At 35.0% G+C, this 8,132-nt stretch overlaps 1 protein-coding gene across 1 annotated transcript in view; it reads left to right on the top strand.

Annotated features, from left to right (window-relative positions):
- The first annotated feature begins 6,554 nt into the window (after window positions 1-6,554).
- Window positions 6,555-8,132, top strand: part of LOC145296886 (pleckstrin homology domain-containing family B member 2-like) — a 61,599-nt gene continuing 60,021 nt past the window's right edge. The window contains exon 1 of the mRNA XM_080143032.1: window positions 6,555-7,552. The gene's annotated coding sequence lies outside the window, so the exon portion shown is untranslated. The remainder of the gene's footprint in view (window positions 7,553-8,132) is intronic.

Genomic DNA, 8,132 nt, shown 5'->3' with positions numbered 1-8,132 from the left:
TCCCCATTTAAAGGGGATTGTCCAAATTGAATAGCAATTGTCTGATATAAGGAGAAACTCCACATTGATCAAAAGCTGATTGCTTTCTGGATGTTGCGCAAAAGCCGAGAACACAAACTGTTTGAATTTAGTTCCACTTTATTTATACTAAAAACCCGAGCAAACAGGCGACACAGCGAAATAGCACGAATCTTATAAAAGTCAAAGTAAATAAATCTAGACGCAACGTGCGTTCGCAAATCCTAGATATTATTATCTAGGGGGTATACAAAAAGTTCTAAGAAATAGTAAACCCCTGAGAAAAAAAGCCTTTGCGAGACATATATAAAATGTGCACACACATTTTGCCTTTTATATATATAGACTAGCAGGGGGTACCCGGCATTTCCCGGGTGTTTGGAGGAATGTTGGCCGGGTGTTTGGAGGTGTAAAAGAAAAAAAAAGTTTTAGTAGGAAGGTAGGATTGAACCCCGAAGCCTTGATGCGAAGGTGGAAACGAAAGGGAAAAAAAGCCAGACACCTAATCACCTCGGCTACGATGGAGGCGGAATTGATAAGTATGTTAAAATAATGTTTATAAAGTAAAATATACAGGTGCGAGGAAGTAGTGTGACGTTTGACCTAGTTTTGCGCTGCAAGCCAGTTACTGTTTCCCCCGCTTTTTGCTTTTTGAAGACGCTGCGAGCTGGTAAAAGTCAGGCAAATTAAATAGAAAGGCAACCCCTGTTGTTAAGTCGTAGATATTATCATTTAGACGTGATATAAAAAGTTTTAAGAATGAGCGACCCCCCCTCCCTCCCCGAGAAGGCCAACGAAAAAAGTCTTTTGCAAACATACATAAAAAGTGAACATACATACATACATAGACACACACATCTTCGCTTTTATATAGATATATAGATAGATTATATGGCACCCAACATTAGTAGTGATTTCAAAAGTTTTTAAAAAATATGACTTGGGTGCCATCAGCTAGAATATGAAACCAAAACGTATAGCTCTCCAGCCTTAATTATGACAAGCTTTACTATGATCTTGCGCATAGAAAAACTTCAACATATAAATTATTATCTCATGCATGCAAGAGCACTTTAAATTGACTTACATCTGCCAAGTTCCATTTTTTTTTCAATTTTGACTTCTTAGCAGCTATTTTTACCGGCTAAAGAGCAAGTCGAATTTATTCCACAGGTCCAAATTCCCTACATATCAAGTTTCAAATCTGTAGACTAAAGATTGAATGAAGAGTTTGATAGAGACCGTTCCTCATACAGACAAACAAACAGACAATATCAATTTTATATATATACTAGCGTTGCCCGGGTGTTTGGAGGTTTGTGTGGAAACTCCGGGGGTGGGGGTGGGGTTAAAAAAATGTTTTGGTAGGTAAGCATGAGGATCGAACCCGAACCCTTGAGGCAAAGTTGTAAATTAAAGTACAAAAAAAAAAAACGTGCGATGTTAACCATTGCCCCACCGCGAGATGCTAACGGAAACACGTTTGAATTTATTTAATTACTTGGATTTGGCAAGTGCCCGTTTTAATGACTTAATGAAGTCAAGTTTGACTGCGGGATAGTATTTAATTTACTGCGGGAATGCTTCCCAAGATGTTATAGGAAAAAGACTAACCCACATGCGGCGAGCGACAAATGTTGAATAATTATCTTCCCAAAGTCGAGCAAATTAAATAGGCAGGCGAGCTTCATTGTTAACTCTGAGATATTACAATTTATATGTGAAATAAAAAGTTTTAAAAAGTTGTTAGGCGACCGACCACTTCTCTGAAAAAAGCCTTTTGTAGACATACAGAAAAAGCGAACACACATACAAACATTTTCGCTTTTATATTTATTCCTGCACGTCACCAATTGAAAACGAATAAAGAAAAGTTATAAGCTTTTATACTTTTCGTATTCTTTTTTATTCATATATATATATGAAGAATAAAACATGTATAAATACATTTGAAGCCAAAACTGCAACGCAAAATTTTTTTATAAATAAACGGGTGTTTATTTTTAAAGAAATATATTTTGGAGTAAGACTCCTTTGTCAATCTTTTTTTTCTTTTCCTCTTCTTCCTCGACATAATGTAGTGGAAGGTAGTTCGATGAAGAGTGCACGTGATGTTGTTAACTGCAGTTTTGGCTTCAAATGTATTTATACATGTTTTATTCTTCAAATTTCACTCAGCGCTTCCAGTGGATAAAAACAAAAAAAACTACCCAGATATATATATATATATATATATATATATATATATATATATATATATATATATATATATATATATATATAATGAATGAATAACAAAAGGCTATATTCCAAAGTTCATGAATGTTGACCATCTTACGATTTATTCCTTTCAGCTGACATTTCTAATTCTTGACAGTATCTGTTTCGTAGCACAAAATCAATCACTTAATTATTATATCAATCAGTGAATCTATTCTGCCCTTAACACATCAGAAGAAATAGCAACAATCAATCCATCAAAAGGAGATAAAGTGCGTTTTGACATGATTAAAATCCGAAAATTGGGAGAGAAGCTGCAAATACCTTATAATATGTTTACATTACGCCATTTTGAATTTAGAATATAGGCATAGATAGATAGTTATGAACAAATAGGTATGTGAACCTTTTTTTCTCTATTTTGAATAAATTTTTGATTTAGTAATATATAAGCTAACTTAAATTTTATTTTTATGGGAATCGCTCCAGACAAAACATAAAGCCACTTAATGTAAGGAGTCAACAAAAATGAAAGATGATTATCACAGACAGGTGCTTATTAACCTTAGTTTTGAAAAGACTTGGGGAAGGGGGATAAGCTTTTTACTTTAGAGAATCTTCAGTTTTTAGAGGGTTTCTTTAGGTGTTTTGTAATGGGAGGAGTATTTTTGGCATGAGTTCATTTTGAAGAAAAAAACCTTCATTGAAAAAGGTTCACAGGGGTTATAATTAGATGTGAGAAAACAAGAGATAATGTCATGCGATAAACAAAAACAAAATAATGAGTTCAAAAAGCATATATTCGCAAAAGTTTATATCTACCTTCTATAAATATAAAAGCGAAAATGTATGTATGTATGTATGTGTGTTCGCTTTTTCTGTGTGTCTACAAAAGGCTTCTTTCAGAGAAGCGGTCGGTCGGTTCACAACTTTTTAAAACTTTTTATTTCACATACAAATCGTAATCTCACAGTTAACAACGAAGCTCGCCTGTCTATTTAATTTGCTCGATTTCGGGAAGATAAATATTCAATATTTGTCGCTCGCCGCATGTGGGTTAGTCTTTTTCCTATAACATCTTGGGGGTGGGGAAAAAAAAGCGTTCAGCAGTAAATGAAAACCATCCCACAGTTGACCTCATTAACTCATTAAAACGGGCACCTGCTAAATCCAAATAATTAAATAAATTAAAACGTGTTTCTGTTGTTAGCATCTCGCGGTGTGGCAATCGTTAACATCGCACTTTTTTTTCCCCACTTTAATTTACAACTTTGCCTCAAGGGTTCGGGTTCGATCCTCATACTTACTTTTTTTTTTAACTCCCCCCCCCCAAACACCCGGGCAACGCCGGGTACCCTTCGATAGTATTTTATATATGTTTAAAATGGAATTTACAGCAGTGGGAAAAACATAGAATGCTTGTGGATATTTTTAGAGTTCTTGTAAAAACAAGAGGGATCCATTAGCTGAGATATCAAAGAAGCCTGAATCGATTAATTAAAAACCGTGCATTACACAAGTCAGAAAATCGTAATCAAAACTTCTCTTCTCAATTATATAAATTTTATTTCATTAAAAGTTATTAATAAGAGTCAATGTTCCTTGTTTTTTTTTATATTAGAAAGTAAGTTCAGTGAGTAAGGTTAGTGATTAAGTTGTTTTAAATGAGCAGACAACAATGAAGGGATTCAAGTAGTCAGTGTGTGTGTGTGTGTGTGTGTGTGTGTGGTGCTTTGCAAGTGGGAGTATACATGAGTTGACATATCAGCAGGCACAAAATATAATGGAGGGTCATCAGAGATGTCAGTTTCTGGATTTTGGCTCAAATGGGCTCCGCTGGTTTATTGAAAAAAAAATCTGGCTTTTTAAGCGATCAAAGTGACCCCCAGAAAGACCACTTTGAATAAATTCAGAAAATTCTCCGATTGGTCCGAAATATAATTCTTTATTTTCATTCAAGATAGTGTACATGCAGACGATGTGTGCACAAACAAGTTTATGCATTTTGATTTTTTGTGTTCTACAGTTGGAGGTGTATATAGTAGGGGTATATTCATTTGTGTATCTGTGATCGTCTAGTGATATTCGTGGTGCTTATCTACAGTTCTGTAAGTGGTTCTGTATGCAAGAGTCTTTAGTGTCTGTGATCGTCTCATCCATAATGTTTCTCTATTTTGTGATCGTCTAGTTGATGTGCAAATAACATGTTTAACAGGACATATAAACAAACACGGACAATACAAAGGGACGAAACACAGTTCTGTGGGGTTTTACATCTGACCAGTAGACAAAACATATTTCGTCCATATTTGGGTCTTTTTTGACAGATCTTGGAAGCTGTAGATGAAGATTCATCCCAAGGAAACGACCAGAAGTCTTGGATGTATTTTCAGCAACTTTTATTCCCAGAATATTTCCACTTGGAAAGTTGCACGCTTATTTCAGTCGACAGATTTGTCGACATACAGAGGCTACAGCTATTACCCCCCCCCCCGCGTTCGCTAGCTGATCCCCTCCTCTGTTCAGCTTGACTTTGTCTCACTAACTCTGACTCCTAACTCTAAACTCTATGTGTATATAAAAAACTATCTTCCTTCTAATTACGTCATCAATACACATAGCCAAAGAATCAAATCAGATGATCCATTTTTGTCACATAATTTTGTTTATCTAGCTAACATTCCTTTTTGTTCTAACATTCCAACTTAACATTCCAACTTAACATTCCTGATACATTTCTAACATAAATATTTTATCTTTAAAATACCTGATTCGTCTCGATACATATTTTCTAACATTTTATTTTCCAAGCAGCAACAACAATCATAATAATAATTGTTCTGGCCACTCAGCGCTTTCACAGAGCATTTGGATGCCAAGGTGTAAACATCGCCTGCTACAAGACCAAATCCATAGGCAGAAATAAAACAGTCAATCGGACGAGAGTACCACAAATCTGTAGTTTTTGGAATAGAAACATGTATTACAATAAAGTATCAAAGCAGCAAATTGATGAAGACCACTAGATCAACGAATCAAATGAGCAGGAATAAAGGGAGCAGGGAATAGATTAGATAATTGTGAAGAACACATGTCATAATAGTGTAGAGGAGAATTTGGGCAAAAACACCGGTTTAGATAGACACCGGAGAGTAACTTCCCTTGACACAGACCTAGCGGGACATCGAGTTTTAGCATTGAGAAGGGGAGCGGTGTTAATACCCCGTGGCGCTATGCCCACAGGAGAGACACAGAGATGTTACGGATTGGTTTTATTCATGCGAACAAAAGTTTTTTATATCCCTTGGGTGGCTCCAGTGAGGCTGTCAGAAAAGATTTGAGAAATGTGTTTTTCTTTGAGCGCTGATTGAACATGTAGGGGAATTAAGGCAAAGAACACTGGTTTATGACTTCCCTTACATATGCAGGAGAACGAGTTTGAGCATCGAGAAGGGAAGCCACGTTAACATCCTGTGGGCATAACGCCCACAGGAGAGACACAGTTTTTTCGGTCTTCACAGAAAATGTAAGTTTTTACTCGGGTGAGGATATTGTCCCACTATGAAACAAAGTAGAACTTTAACCACTTCTAAATGAGTACCAAATTATTGTTGTTCTGTATTTGTGATATTACATGACTTTTGTGTTTGTCAATTTGTAATAAAATGTGTATTTATGTACTTGCAAACTATCTGTGTTTGTTAAGTATTTATGTTTGTAAGCATTTTTAGTTTCAGTGATTCAACCATGAAACCCCCTAATGCTTACAACAATAATATTTATAGAAACACACTGAAACTAGTAACATTATGTCTGTGAGAACGCGGGTGCAGAGAATAAAGGGTTGAGATAATCAAATTACAAATTGTTTCTTTCATTTATTTATTTTATTGTCAACAGAGAAAATGTTTCGACCAGACACTTAGGACTCAGACGAAAAAGAAACACGAATATACAAGTCGGAGAACAATAAAAGTGTATTTAACTTCAAATAAATACAAATATAAAATAAGCAGGTTGCAAAACAATTGCGGCTTTTTAAGAAGTCCAAAAAGTTCTTATTTTAACGTCTTCAGTTTGACTGCTCAATTCAAGTTCGGAAAGAAGAGAGATGAAATAATAAGTCTTTCTTCCACAGAGGTTTGAACGAAAAAGAGAGTTTAAAGAGAATCTCTAGTCCAGCTTAATAAGTAGGTTGCCGTGATTGATCGATGAGCAGCACCTTTGGCCAATGAGACGGGGCCTTATTTAAAGTGTAAGGAAAGGAAATGAGAAGACGAAAAGGGAGGTAACTCTAGTTTTTTTTTAATAAAAAAAGAGCGCATTAACGAAAGCGTTTAGTGCATTTAAGGTAATGCCACAGAGAAAGGCCTTCTTAGGACCGAACAAAACCATAACTCCACTCTGATATAAGTTTGACTGTCTTCACAGTTCTTCTAAGTGAGTTTCCTCTCCACGAGAGCAGAGTTTTTAAAAAAAAATTTGATGAAAATCGCTTGAGACAGGCATGATGCTATTTGATCTAAGGAGCTAACAAAGACAGGATATACCTATTGACCTTAGTTTTGAAAAGATCAAGGCTAGAGGTAGAAAAAAAAACCAGGAGCAGGAAGAGAGTTCCACAACCTTGCAGTCCTTGGAAAGAAGCTGCTGGAATACGAAGCTGTATTACAATGATGAGGTATTAAAACAACGAATTGATGGAGACCTCTAGGCCAACAAGTCAAACGAGTTGGAACAAAGGAAGCAGGGAATAGATCAGACAATTCTGATGAACACATGCCATAATATCATTTATAGAAAAGACTGAGACTAGCAACATCACGTCTGTGAGAGAGAGGTTGTAGTGAAGGAGAAAGTGTGGGGGTTGCCAAGCAAATTACAAATACTTTTCTACAATTTATCAAGAACCTTGAAATGGGACAGTATTCACCAGCCTAAATATGAAACCAGTACTCCATACATGGTTTGATTTTAAAGTGAAGGAAAATCCAACTCCCCCACAAGAGGTACTTCGGATTGAAATAAAAAATAAAAACTGCCTTCGTCAAGAAGGATCTTTGTATCACCGACTGAGGACAGAAAAGATACCCCATGTCGATACCACCACATCTGTTGAGATAATCTCCCAAGTAACCGGAAATTGAACCATAATGATAGACGTCACTTCCGGTGGCTGGAGACGCCATAAACAAAATCCCATTTGCGTTTTATCTTTTTCTTCGCTAAGAATCGTTGAAAAAGAAGATAAATTATTTCCAAAAGAAGAAGTAGCGACAGAATCGTAAAAAGAATTTCTCATTTCATTTACACGGTGAGTCATTTTATTAATCATAATAATAATAAAAGATTTATTTCTGTTTGTTTTTGTTGTGAACAGATTTTTTGTTTTTTACCTTGCTTCATATTAGAAAATTTGCTTAATTTTAAATCCAATTTTCCATATTTTTTTTAATAAAAACTGATATTTATTTAAAATAATTTAAACAAGAAATATAAAACGATAGAATCACAAGAAAATAAAAAATATACGTCAAATTTCGTTATTCAACAAAGATATGACTTCTTGCGTTTTTGTTTTGATTCTATAGCTTCTTGATTCTTTCATTTTAGTTATTTTTATAATTTTTTGGTTTGTATTACTGTACACATGGATTCAAAAAGTTGTCAAAAAACGAATATATAACAAATAAATGTTATCAAAGGCAAGATAAGTTACTTTTCTACCTAACTGGATATATTTTTTGTGTTTTTATTCAATGTAACATGTTTATTCAGCTCGAAAAACATGCAGTGTTTACCGATGTATTGGAAAATTCAAAATGGCGCCCAACACTCTCTTTAACATGGTAAGTTTGGGAAAAGGTGTCATAAATAATAAACTAGACAAAATA

This window comes from Euprymna scolopes, chromosome 17 (genome assembly GCF_053919585.1).
Source record: "Euprymna scolopes isolate OS-2025 chromosome 17, ASM5391958v1, whole genome shotgun sequence".
Lineage (NCBI taxonomy): Eukaryota > Metazoa > Mollusca > Cephalopoda > Sepiida > Sepiolidae > Euprymna > Euprymna scolopes.
Note: the sequence above shows the minus strand (reverse complement) of the source record. Positions and strands in the feature narration are given on the sequence as shown.